The sequence below is a fragment of the Nothoprocta perdicaria genome, unplaced genomic scaffold (genome assembly GCF_003342845.1).
Source record: "Nothoprocta perdicaria isolate Ctin4 unplaced genomic scaffold, notPer1 scaffold_181, whole genome shotgun sequence".
Lineage (NCBI taxonomy): Eukaryota > Metazoa > Chordata > Aves > Tinamiformes > Tinamidae > Nothoprocta > Nothoprocta perdicaria.
In genome coordinates, this window is record NW_020454994.1 from 83,911 (window position 1) to 98,134 (window position 14,224).

Genomic DNA, 14,224 nt, shown 5'->3' on the forward strand with positions numbered 1-14,224 from the left:
AGAAGCTGCACAGCCATTTTATGGGATTATGGATGTGATCCCTAACTGCACCAGAGCTGGCTGCGGTGGGAGTGTGGTGAGCAGCACGCTCCTGTCCTGTCCATAGCTCTTTGTGAAAACCTGTGATGACAGTTTAGGGGCAAAAGGGGATGAATGTGCCAGAGGGAGACAGTGCTGGGGAGTGAATGTCAGGACCCAGGGCTCAGTGTCTAATCCCCCAGTGCAATGTGTAGATGGAGTCAAGTACCATGGGACACGAGCCACAAGCCTGCTCCACTGTGAAAGAGGCTTTTTAGCTATTTGCTGCTGCTCAGCTTTGTGGACTGATCACCAGAATGAAATCTCTTAGGAAAAAGTCTTTTAGGAAGAAATTGAGGGCTCCGGAGKTGCTTTGAGCACTGGCCTTTTGGCTGGTCATACTGAGAAACAGTGGGAAGAGTGCACTGTAAAATGTAACATCCTGCTGGATTTYGGGTTTAATGCTCTTTGTGAATCAGACATGGAAAACACCTATTTACTGCATGTTATGCTCTGAAAGTGTGCCTATTCTTTCCATAAGACTGAAAAAGAAAGCAAGGGAGATAAGCTTTTCTAGATGTGTGCATTAGGTCATGGCCTGAAGGGTCTGACTGGATGATGGAGTGATGGGCAGCCAGTTATTTCCCATGGTATTCCTGTTAAAAAACACTTAGTTGAAAGAACTTGAGGTTTTAAGTATTAAATATTACCAGAAGAAATATTTAATATAAGCCCAGCTGGCCTTTTCAAATGAAATTATTTAATAACCAGTTTCTTGTCTTTAGCTATTAGGCAGCACACCTGTACAGTCATTTTGACTATATATGAAATTCCCAATCTCCCTCTAGGTTGCCTAATTCTGCTGCAGAGAGTTCATTTCAAAGAGAGAGGAATGACAGACCGACTATTTGAGCACCATTCCAAAGGTTTCCCTGTCAAACTTTCAAAGTGATTTCTATCAAATCTCAAATCCTCATCAGATTTCCTTCCCTCTTACACTTGAAAGAGTCCCATAACACTGAAGATTTCTACCATACASACCTTGAGAGATTCTACCTTTCTTCCTGCTTTTAGCACTTGCTGCTCCATGCATTCATATTCCAGATCTCTTATCTCACTTTGGAATATGACTCCTTTCCTCAGCTAAGAAATCCAAGGGATCGGCATTCCACAGAATGCCTCAGCTGTCCATTTCCTGAAGGTTATTGTTTCCTCAGGAAATTGTTACGGTGAGACTTGGCATCCTCTACCCTATCTCCTGTGTGGGTATCGATAAAGATATTAAGTAGTCTAACATCAGCCAGATGGAAATGGGCCAATCTGTTTCTATGAATGAAAGCTTCCCCTCAGCTGCAGTTCTACTGAGCCATCTGGGGGTGTCTAGATATGTCTCACACTAAAGCATACAGAAGAAAAGAGAAATCCTCACTTTTGCTTACTACATGTCTAATGCCTTCTTGGGGCTACTCAGAAAAGAAGAGATCCTGAGACCATTTTGATGGTTTAAAGGGTTGTTGTATCAGTGCTGTGGGCAGTTGCAGGTTGCCCAAAACTCTGTGTCCTGCAGCTCAGGCTTTTTTATTTATATACTTATTTTTTCTTCAGTGAAAAGAAACAGCTGGTTCTTGCTGAACTCTGGTGTACAGGTTCTCTGGCTTAAGATAGTCTTTCTGCTGGATCTCTAAAGAAATTCTGATGCTGCTAGGGTCTAAGCTTGATACTGCCAGACAAGAATGCAAAATGAATTCTACAGTTAAAATTAGAGGCAACACAAGTTGCTGATCATTGAAGACAGTGCTTTTCTCCTTCAAAAAGTGGAACTATTGAGAAAGATTTGATCTGAAAAAGATTAAAAGATTAATCAAAGTAATCGAATTACCTGGCATTGCTCAAAGGCATGATGCTCCCTCAGAAGTCACATGGGCAGACAAACAAGTTACTGCCGAGCTGGATGAAGACAGAGAGGTGAAAAGGGGGCTTTTCCAGTGTAAGTGCTGCGTGGATGCTCTGATCCTGTGAGAGGTTTGCCCTGATTAACTTCATTTGCTCCCTGAGATTTGGATAGAAAATCTTTGTGAAGTTCAGATGGGAAGAACAGTATTTGTTCGATGAGTGGCCATTACTGTGCATTATTTGTATCACTCTGTAACTGAACATGAGGACTAAGGTGAAGACTGATAAAAGCTATCTGCATGTAGAAATTCTTGGTTTGAGAGCTTTAGTCTGGAAACATGTGGATTTATTTTGACTCTATTATCTGTAGGTTCGGGATGATTCCAGAAGCTACTCCAGAATACTCCGGAGTTGCAAAGCAGCTTTTTATGGTCTTATAAGCCATTTCAATGGCTTATTTACCCTTGACTTTTAATTTGAAATTTCCAGTTATTCAACACTTTCAAAAATCAGGTCAGTAGAACAGGATATTTGAAGAAGCTGGGAACAATGTCCCAGCCCTGATCTCAGTGGGACTATGGTCTAATTCAGCTTCTTCACCTGTTTATGGTGCCAAATAGAGTGAAGGGCTCTGGACCTAAGAAAACCATAGCAGGTCAGACAGGAGACATTTTAAAAAAATATATAGATTTTGAAAAGCAGCTCTTTAAAAGCTCTTAAGTGGACAAAAGAAGCAAAAATCAAGGATTAGATAGTGGAAAATGGTTTAAATATGATTAGTCTCAAAGAGTGACTTCTCAGCAAGTGAAGTGCATAGGATATAAATGTGAAAAAAGGAGCTTCTGTGTAGCATGGAAATGGGGACAAAACACAGGTCATACTGAGGACCGATGCTGCAGAACCCCACTGAGGCAGATTAGCTCTTGGTGTAAAGCTTCTGGTGCACTGCAAAGATGACCTTGGAAATGGCAGTCAGAAAAACAGTTTTATTTCGAACATGCTTGTATCCCTGTTATGGGGATAGTATCTCATGAAGGCAGAGGTGATGTAAATCGTGCTTATGACTGACGGTGCAATGCCAGTCTACTGCCTGTAGTTTTTGTTCTAGTCCTGTGGTTTTCCTGACGTGGTAGACAAGCCATTCGGGAGTACCTGGCAGCATTTTTCTCTGTGAGTTATTCCAGGACTCCAGAGTATAAGAAATTAGTGTCCTGCTTTTCTGCTTGCAGGGATCTCTCCAGTGGGTTTGTAGGGCTGTCAGATCCGTCCTGGCCATGCAGCTGCTGCTCATTTACTGCTGTTTCTGATGACGATAAATAATGTCCTGGCTGAGCGGTAGCCTTCTCTCTGCAGCTGCTGCTGCTTTGCCTTGAACATAATTAAAGAGAGTGCAGAGCAAAGGAGAGGCAGCCTCTAGAGCCATATTTACAGCTCTGAATTAATTTACAAGATAAGTCAGGAAATTTATAGAATCATTCTAACACTCTCAGGAAAGATTAAGTAAATCCATGATACCATAATGCTAAAGCCAGTTGCACTCCTTCCCAAGAGTAAAGAGATGTTATAATGTTTATGTACGCAGCCTGCAAAATTAGAATAATGTTTGTAGAGACAGTATTTAAAATCTTACCAGTATCTTAGTCTTCTGACATACTGTATTTGTCTCCAAGCAATATTACCTTCAGTACTGCAAACACTGGGATTAACTAATTGTTATCCTGAACATGCAGCAGTGCTCACCAATGTTGTTGGTACTTCAAGTTTATTAAAAGATTTGGTGTAGAGCTGTGGGAACAAGGGGAGCTGCACTATGCTGAAAATCTTATTTCATTTTCCCTCCTTTAGAAAAGAAGKTTAAAGCTCTCTGCTGAGGCAGGTTGGGGCACATTTAAATGCCAGTTCAGTAGGCTTCATCCTGGTTATAGGAAATGTGAATATACAGCAAGCAGTATCTGAATTCTTAGGACAGCATGTTCCTTTCTATTAAGTGTTTTCTGTTGTTGGTGTGTTGACTGGCTGGCATGTGTTGACCGTGCCACGGTCAGAAATGTATTATTTGCACTGACATCATGCTAGCCAGCTGTGTGCTTTTTTGGGTGAAGAGTCTGCTCTAGTTTTTCCTACCTCATCTTTATCAGGATTGTACAGCTTATCTGTAGTTTACGTCACGCTACATTTGATCCATTTAAAGTTTAAATCTTGGAGAGAATATGGTCATTCATAATGCTCTGTCAGCAAGGCTTCTTCTTATGTCTACWAAGTGGACATGCTAGTCCCAGCTTGTTGCCTCTTATTTCAGGTGGTAACAAATGAATTTTAGTTTTGACTGTATTTGTGTTTTGATACTGCATCCTTCTTGGCTTGGGAGCCCAGGAGTCCCTTAATTCACAGGAGAAGTGTCACTGGAAGGGATCTGTACAAAAACCTCCATAAAATTCTTTTTGGCTTTCCATTTAGTCCAGTAGTCCAGCAGTCTACTTATCCCAATTAGCAAGACTGCTGACAGAAGGACCTTTTTTAAAACTCAGTCAGTTCAAGAGCACAGCAGACATTATACCTAGCAGACCTATCTGCTGGTCTTGGTCTAAAGCTGCAAGAGATTTGATGCATTAAATAATAATTCTTGTTGCATTTGTGCATCCGGACATGTATGAGCAAGTACAGGCAGGTCTTTCCCAGCAACAGAAGCCTTCCTGGAGTTTTCCAAAATGCTGAGATGTGTGCTTCTGCAGGGACAATATTCCAGGTGCAGCCTGGTTGCTCTCAGCTCTCCTTGTTTCCCCAAAGCCTTTATGAAAATTCACTTGGCAAAAGTATATGACTTACTGCCAAGTAGTGACACCTTTTCTAATGTACCAAGAATAGTGCCTCTTGAACCCCCAGAAATACTATTCTGGAAGCATTTATCAATGGATTAATTAATTGAGCTTTTAATTCACTGAAATTGCTTTTATAGTCATTTTAAACATGATTTACTAGATTGTTTGCCTATGGTGCACTTCAGTGTCTTGGAGTCTACTGCTTTGAATCCATCCCTCATCTATTCATTCTGCATTTCCATCAGTGCTCCCAGAGAGTATTAATGTAATAGCTACAGTCATTCCATGCAGGAAGCATGTTGGAGAATCTTGTGAATTTTGTTTAATATCCTAGAAATGTAAGATTAATTACTCAACCTCCAACTTTGACTTCCCATTCAATAGCGCACTGCATATGCTAAGTGTGCCAGTGCTGCGAGTTTCATTTTGGATACCAAAAATAGCTCCCGTAATGTTGAAGCATCAAAATCTGCCTAAAATTTATGCTGCTTATTCCTGTTGCAGAAAAGAATAATGTGATTGCTTCATGTCACTGTTAATTTATGATCTGTGTATATTCTGCCTTTCCAATTACATTTTTCATTAGTAAATGAGAGGGAACAWTTTGCTTTCTTCTTCATTTTAAAGATCAAAATTTTTCTGTGTCTTAGAGCTGTCCTTATAGATTACTGTATAGTTAATCAAATTTGAGGCTTAACATTTCAGATCCAGATGTTTCCAACAGCAGATGCAAGAGGTCACTCAATGTACTTAGGCTAGATTAATATGCCTTGAAGCAATTCTTTTTGAGGAAACAGTTTTCAAGTTAGCATTTATCTTGTGTTTATCATTGCCTTTTCTTAGCATTTTGAGATAGCATAATTTTACCATAGTATGGATTTACAGTGCTTCCATAAACCGCCCTGCATGTAGTCTGCAGCACATTAGACACAGCAAGGTGCATTCAGGTGGTGTGAAACCACTCAGTTGAATCACTGTGTTTGCAAATCTAGATAGAAGCATCTTATCCAACTCTTATCAAATATATGGACTTTTACTCCTGCCTTTTTTTAATGTGATTTTAACGGGTGTGCTCCTTCCCCAGCCTAATTTGATATTTCACATATAGCCCTATTCAAGTGTAGCCCCATTGAAGTGTTAAGCACCACTGGTGTTATCTGATCTCTTCACCCACTTGGACAGTAACCAGAGATAATATCCTGATGGCTGCATCCTGATGGAGGACATTCTGATGGACTTGGAGAGACAGGTAACAAGCAGCACAACAGACAAGGGCTGCTCGAGCTTGTACAAGTCCAAATTCGACTGACACGCAAAAATAAGTATGTCAATCATCCCATAAAGAGGGAGACAGTTCAAAAGCCTGTTGAGCGCTCCTTGCAAGGCAGCAGGCTGTAAGCCAGGATCTCCTCTTGAACCGGGATATCTGTCAAAGTTACTCATCAAAGTTGAGAGGTGCTTACGAGCAACTGATCCTCATTAAGTGAGAGTAGCATGATGAACCTTTCTAAACCTTTGCAAGCAGTATTAAATTGTATGTAGGATTGACTGTACACATAATACCTTAGAAATGAACTGTTGATCAATTGTGGGACTAAGCCTGGATCCAGCCACACCCAGACTCCTCTGAGAGGGAGTTTGGAAAGCAAGGAGGGCCAGTCTGAACCCCATGACTCAACGTGAGGATCTTAGCAATTTTGTAGAAGCTTGTCCTTCATGCAGTAAATAACAGTGACCTTGCCATCAAATCTTTTTAAAACCACTGCCCATACCAATAAAACATATTAGTCTCTGATACGAATGAAGTGCCTTKCATCTCTCAGCCCCCTACACCGCTCATTTCTGTGACAGTGATTCACAGAAATATGAACGGTAGGAAAGGATTCTGATTATTCTCTGTGGATCAGGGTTGTTCACAGGAGCACTTGCTTGCTTTATTTAGTGGAGTAAAGTTTGAACTGTAAATTTCAACTTTTTAGCAAGGGGGTAGAGGCAGGACTTTGGTCTTCACTCAGTTCCAATATTTGAAAATATAGGAAGGGTCAGCATGATCTGTTTTATCTCTACTTTTTGAGGATGTAGGTCAAGACTTCTATTACTGTACAGAAAGATTCTTTCATCATTTGATGAAAAAGAACAATATTGTCTTCCTATATTTTTCAGATTTATTATAGCTTTGCCCTACTATGTCTTGCTGACCAATTCTTTTTGATTCTATTCTTGTACAGATGAAAACAACAAAGTAGCATAGCATGAAACCCAGACATAAAGGTAGAAATTCATTCTTGCTTTTTGGCATCTTTCATGTGAAAGGCCATTCTCCTCCCTGTTCAACTAGTAACACTCAGAATTACTGGAATTGTAAGCTATAAACTAGATCGTTGGCAACAATCGCACGTTGTCAACACATGTGTATAAACTCAGTAGCCATGAGTAGATTAAACTGGAACCAAGCAAAGTGATAATATTGTCTTGATTTAAAAGAAGTAGTTACATTGCCAAATAAATTTAATTGGCTTCTGTATGGTAGAGGTATCTACTAACACTGAATTTTGCAAGGATCAGAAGATACCTGACAGTACTACAGTTGTATGGCAGCTTGAGTGCTCAGTGACCTCTAGTTTTATGTGTATATATAATTTTAAAAACCAAAATAATTTCACTGGGCCAAATTCACAAAGTGAAATGCTTTGAAATGAAATCCTAATGCCTACCAAGCCTATATCTTCATAGTTAAAAACTGTTTACGACTTCCATAATTTCATGTTTTTTTCTTTAATTATGGATGAAGAGCAGGTTGAGAGAAGTACGAATAACTTAGGAAACTTTTAGGTTCCTGGGAAAAGAAGTGAGAATTAGTGAGATGTTGCTATTAAACTCATCTAATGACTCTATTTTCAAATATCTCATTTGTTGAAGTTTGATGAATGGCAAATTGGTTTAAAATGGTAGAAAACAGTTAGAAAAACAATCATATTAAAATAAATAACTATTGTTAGATGATTTTATCACTCATTATATTTTAAAATGATCATCTAGATTTTATATTCTTATTAAAATTGAAATGAAATAAGCCATGCAAAGGCCAAGTAAAATGTTCAAAGTTTAAATTGACAGTGTTCCATGTGATTAGAAAACAAAATCAATGATCAAGTCCAAAATTTCATTTCATTTCATTTCATTTCATTTCATTTCATTTCATTTCATTTCATTTCATATACAGCAAGGTGAGTTACCAGCTGCACATCAAAGGAGCTTACATTACTGTTTCCATCCCTTCTGAACAGCTGTTGACTTGGCAGAGGTATTTGAAGTAGCTTTTCATAGTTAGGGTTTCAACTACATTTTAGCTAGCTTTTCATTTTAATTAATTTTTAGACGTATCTTTCCACCACCAGATAAGTGTAGYACAGCTGAGAATCTGAGCCCATGGTCTTCTTGGAGATGCAAGGGGCACAAGCTGCAGGAATAGGCAGGCAACATGGGAGGACTGCAGTTTTATGTGGAGGTCCAGGATCCTCCCAAAGATTTAATTCCTTGTAGGGACTAGCATGTCAGAGCCTCTGATTTCTGAATCTGCTGACGGAAGGTATGGAAGTCTTTTCAAACTGTATAGTAGTGTGCTGAAAAGCTCTATCTGACTTAATTTAAGCTAGCTACCTCTGAGATGAATGAATGTGTTGGCACTTAAGTTTTTTCTTATGCATTCTCCAGCATGGTTCCCTAAGGATGATTGATGGGTATTTATATTTGTTGAGTTGTCAACAAATTGGTTTCCTGAGTGGTCAACTCTTTGTATTACTTGTTTATTCATTTTCCTTGTTAGGTATTTGACATATGCTTTTTTTTTTTTTTTTTTTTTTTTTTTTTTTTTTTTTTTTTTTTTTTTTTTTTTTTTTTTTTTTTTTTTTACTTCCAATGAATTTATCTATCTCTTCCTGATTCTGCTGGTTCCTTGTTAGTTGGAAGGTCCTTTCTTATATTTCTGTTCGTGTATCCTCAACTTTTTCACTCCTGTCTTTTATCTGTGTATCAGTTTACAGCATGAGATCATCAGTTTACAGCAGATCATGCCTCTGTACCATGGTGCATAGAAGTATTTTGTCTCAAATGGAGAAGAGCGCTGAGGAGATGCAGCTAGAGACATCGAAGCTGCCTTCCACACAGCTCACTTTCCAGCCTCGTGCCAAAAGACCATACATGACAGCAACTATTTTCAGCAGAGAGACCTCAAGGACTAGTTACTGCAGTTGCTGYACACGAGCAAAAGTGCAGCGTCGAGTTCCTCCATTTGGTACCTCTGGAAAATTCAGATACATCCGTGATAAAATAAAAGAGGATGGTGGAGTTTTAGCTGGATTTTCGGAGGTGAAAGGGTGTAGATGTGTCTTATTCTGCAGTTACATAAAAAGGCTGGGGTTTGTTGGGAATGAAGCAGAGTTACAGAACATCATTTCCCAATTCTGTGGGAATTCCCACCATCATGTATCAGAACTGCAGAAGAGTTCTGTGACTATAGTAATGCTTCAGTGCTACTGTCTACAGGTGGAATACATTTTAGGCAATGTGTCCATAAAAGAGTAATTTATTTATATTAACAACCTTGACAGTACTTAAAAATCTGCTTTCCTTCCTTCCTTCCTTCCTCCCTTCCTTCCTTCCTTCCTTCCTTCCTTCCTTCCTGATGTGGACAATTTTAAAAGATGGTTTGCAGATGGGACCCTGTCACAACTGGAGATAAGAGCAGTGCAACATCTTAAGCCATTTCTGGCCTCTGTGCAGATTGCAGCAGAGCCCCTGTGTCTTAGGGCAGGGCACAGCTGCAGTTGTTGTGTCTCCTGCAGGCTGGGATTGTGCCCAGCTAATGTGTCCTGCAGTGAGAAGGAAACAAGTCAAGCTGCCTGTCTAAGGAAAGAAGTGAGCACTTCAGAGGTGATGCAGCTGTGAGCCTGTCCTAAGCATTTTCCACTTGCCTAAGCAGATCATGCAAACACCTAATTGTGCTTTTTTTTTTTTGCTTGCCTTCTTTCCWGCATTCATTTTGGTTCCTTCTCCAAGCTTTCTGTGGCAGAAGTTCATCAGAGGTGGTAGCTGTGTCCCAGCACTCTCATGATGGTGGTTTATGGTCTCCTGGCAGGTTCAACAGTCCTTCCCTAATAAACCTCTCTTCTCTCCTCTTACTTTCTCTGTGAAAGATTCCTGGCATTGGCTTATGTTTTGGCATTTTTAGTGTGATAGTATTTCCAACAATTTCCTTTGTTTTGAAAAACTTATTAAAAATAAAATGCTGGTGTTAATTTCTGTATACTTTGACCTCTCAGGTAGTTATTCTAAAAATAATCTAAATTGCCTAAAATACAAATATAAAATATAAAACTAACACAGACCAAAAAAGAAATCTTTAGAAATACCCCTAACTATTACRCAATCAAAAATTATTTGTTAGCATCTGTTAATGTGACTTTTTTTTTTTCCAGAGAGGCTGAATTTTCCAATTTTATGTCTTCTCAGGCCCTTTGGCAAAGATSTGATTACTTTTGAGACTTGTGATCACCATGAACGTCCTGTATGTGAATAATTATAACCTGCAAGTTTCATCAGTTGAAAAAAAAAATAATAATGTGTTTAGCCCTGCAGACAGAAGAGCAACTCTGTTTCACATAACCAGATATGCAGAAGCACACAATCTTAAAATTATGTCTGTCTGAAAACACAGATTTCTCTGTGTTTGGGATTTCTATGATTGGCATTTGGAGAATGGGCTAGATGTTGAATGAGGGAGAAAAGGAGGAGGTATTGAGAGTTTGCTATGACTTTTATTTGAAAAAACAATCTTTTCAAGTTTTTCTTCCTCTCCCTGCCTCGCCTTTCCCCTCATTGTAATATAAACAAYGAAATCTTGAGTGTCCACACTTGTATTTAGGATTGTTCTGCGAGAGAGGTGAAGGGGAAGGGATGCATTGGARTAGCTTTCGCTGAATAAACCCTGCAGAACAGCTGGAATGCTCTTGCTGAAATGCTGCCAAGTTACCAGGATGTCATTGTGCACCACAAATGACCAGGCAGATGCTATCAACAGGTCAGCTTCTCCTGCAAAGCACAGAACATCCTCCATTGACCTGCAAGTTGTTTGTCGGAAGAGACAGCCCATGTCCGTTCACAAGTTTGAATAGAAGGATTTGTTTGGGTTTTCAAAATAGGGCAAGCAATGCATTCCTTCTTAATAGCATTTTTTTTTAAAGAAACTAAGATGACATCCTTTAAAGGAATAACTCTCTTCCCAGAAGAATCTTTGCTTGCTAGAAGTGTTAGGAAAATTCAAAGGAGCACAATGTAACTGACAGTGACTTTCCAGCCGTTAATAAAACACTGATTAAACAGAGTATTTTTGGTACTACAGGCAATATCTTTTTTATTTTCAGTCTTTGTTTCTCTGTCAGTGCCTTGTTTCATCGCTAATGAAGATACAGATTCAAAAGAGCATTCCCGAAGCTTTCCTCCGGATTCACAGTGTGCTCGTATGCAATGCACTCAAACAGCATGGTCTGAGATGCTTATTGTTTAGAATAATTAAGATTATAATTCTGCATGTACTTTATGGTAGCACTCATGCTATTTCTATGTTTCTTAGCCTAGATATACTCTTATTAAGATATAATGAAGCTTCTTTGACTGTGCAACAAGGTGTTTTGTCATTATGACAGAATTACCCTTGAATGATTCTGAGATGTCTCATTTTTGCTGAAATATCTGTCTTCTCTGTAATTTGTTACTGTGAAGCACAGATGCACTGCAGGACCAGTTGCCTCCTGTATTTAAACAAAGTCAGATTATGTTGCTACTCAACTATTATTTTTTATCTAGATGAAATATATTTTTATATTTTTTAGCTGGATGAAAGGGGTAGGGTGAAGGGAAAGCAGAGAAAAGGTTGGAAATCCAGAATATCAAATACAGGTTAAAAGTAGTTTCATTTCTCAATAGACATTTTTATTATCAATAATGCAGGCTTTTTGACAGCCTTAAATTCTATAGACAGGAGAATTCTGTGTTAGAAGCTGTCAAACCTGTAACTGTACACGGGGAAAGAAAAGTCTTCTTATACTTTCTACTCTTTTGGTAAAATCTTTTTGTGCCCTTCATATGTGCTTAAAAGAAAACTAAATAAATTCAGACAGGAAAGACACAGGCATGATTTGCCATTGAGCTCTCCCATCACCATTACAACTGTGTTGTGAGAGATCCATCTTAACTATTTAGAGTAGGATGCTGAGCTGAAGAAGTACAACTTTTTCTTCTTGTCCGTGCATAATTGCTTTCGCTTATATACGTTATATCAACTTGAAGTAAAACTATTTGATTTGGAGTTCCTAGACTTGGTTTCATGAAGGATTTCAGTGAATGGTGAGTTTCAACTCACTACTCATAGCTAGTTTGTTGACCCAGACTCCTTAAGTTCATTCCTATAAATATGAATTTGGGAGCCCCTTCCAGGAGAGAGCTCTGCTCCTTTTCTCTGTCATCTCTAGAGGGTATTTGCATAGCTAACCTGGTCTCAGGACTGATGCTTAGATCATGTGAGCTCCCAGCTTAAATGATTCAAGACTTGTGGTCGGATCCATAGATAAACAGACATAGGAAAATACTTTTATAGTAACCAATATAATATTGGCCTGACCTTCTGCTTGTTACCTAAGGATTACCTAAGTTATAATAGTAAGCTGATTATTCTGTAGGAAGAATGTACTTTTGTTTAACATAGCCTATTCCTTTTTCTTTCTTATTCTTAGGTTGCTCAAAGGCTGCAACTTGTGTTCAGCTGGTATTCTAATCAATTCTTTCCACCTAAATAAAGACGATGCTTATCTTTTTAATTCTTCTGTACAGTTGCTTATGCCAGCCATATGCTTTCTGATAGCTTTGAACACAATAAGAGTCTAACTGTGTTGCAGCATCGTTGATTTGACAAATCAATKGAGCTGAAAACAGACAAACTCCGTCTTTTCCCCGAACATACCGGTTGTGGTCTCCTACCAATCTCAGCTGTGAAGTTTAGGAGCCAGTTTTAAACATTGCACATTTCAGATGCTGCTTTTTAAAGATGATAGGCTATTCGTGAATGAGACAAATAGCAAACTTAAATACAAGCCACTTACCTACTGCACAATCACAACTGCCTGCTCTAGTATTTCTTTTATCTCCCATAACTTATCTAATTTGGCATTACCTTAAAATATGTTGCATGATCATGTAATTATACACTATGAGGTGACAGTTGCTAGTAATGATATAGCAGACCTTTAAAAGTCAGTTTCTGATGTACATTACTGTACATGTTAATTATTGGCGTAAGATTTCTCAGTAATACCTAACAGTGACAGCGGTACAGCTCATTCACTCAATAGTTCTGCTTCAYCTGTATTGAAAAAAATGTGCTGGAAGAGACAACCTATCATTTTAAAATCAGCATAGTAAAACTCCTACTGTGTCCATGCAAAGTTATAGAGAAAGCACTGAAATAAGCAATGCAGCTGAAGGCAGTTTTATAGTGACTAAAAGAGACAAGCAATCACTCAACATAGAGTTGTGAAGAGCAATAAAACAGCAGAATTTGCAGGTGACAGTATCTATTGGCATATTCTTACAAAAAAAAAGGTAAGATTATAGCTGTTTATTATTATTATTATTATTATTATTATTATTATTATCTGACCAGTTTTTGCAACCTTAAGCATCTTTAAATATGTCCAGTAAATAATGCAAACCTATTCTGAGTAATGAAAGAAATTGATTATGTATTTACACTGTCCTATAAAAATGAAAACTCTACAAACATGTGTTGTTTTCCAAGTTCTTTCATCTACAGCACTTAACTACTACTCATCTAGAGCAGCTCCGTAGAGAGGGACATGGATCTCATGGTGGGTGACAAGATGACCATGAGGCAGCAGTGTGCCCTGGTGGCCAAGAAGGCCAACGGGATCCTGGGGTACGTTAAGAAGAGCGTCTCCAGCAGGTCAAGGGAGGGGATCGTCTCCCTCTACACAGCCCTGGTGAGGCCACATCTGGAGACTGTGTCCAGGTCTGGGCTCCCCAGTACAAGAGGGATATGGAGYTGCTGGAGAGAKTCCAGTGCAGGGCTAYGAGGATGATCAGGGGCCTGGAACATCTGCCCTATGAGCAAAGGCTGAGGGAGCTGGGCCTGTTCAGCCTGGAGAAGAGGAGGCTGAGGMGGGGACCTGATCAGTGTCTATAAATACCTCAGGGAAGGCAGTGAGGAGGATGGTGCCGGCCTCTTCAGTGGTGGACACTGATAGGACTAGAGGAAACGGCCACAAACTGAGGCACCAAAAGTTCCACAGGAACTTGAGAAAACACTTTTTGACAGTGAGGGTTCCCGAGCCCTGGMACAGGCTGCCCAGAGAGGTTGTGGAGTCTCCTCCTCTAGAGATCTTTCAAACCTATTTGGATATAATCCTGTGTATGCGGGGGGT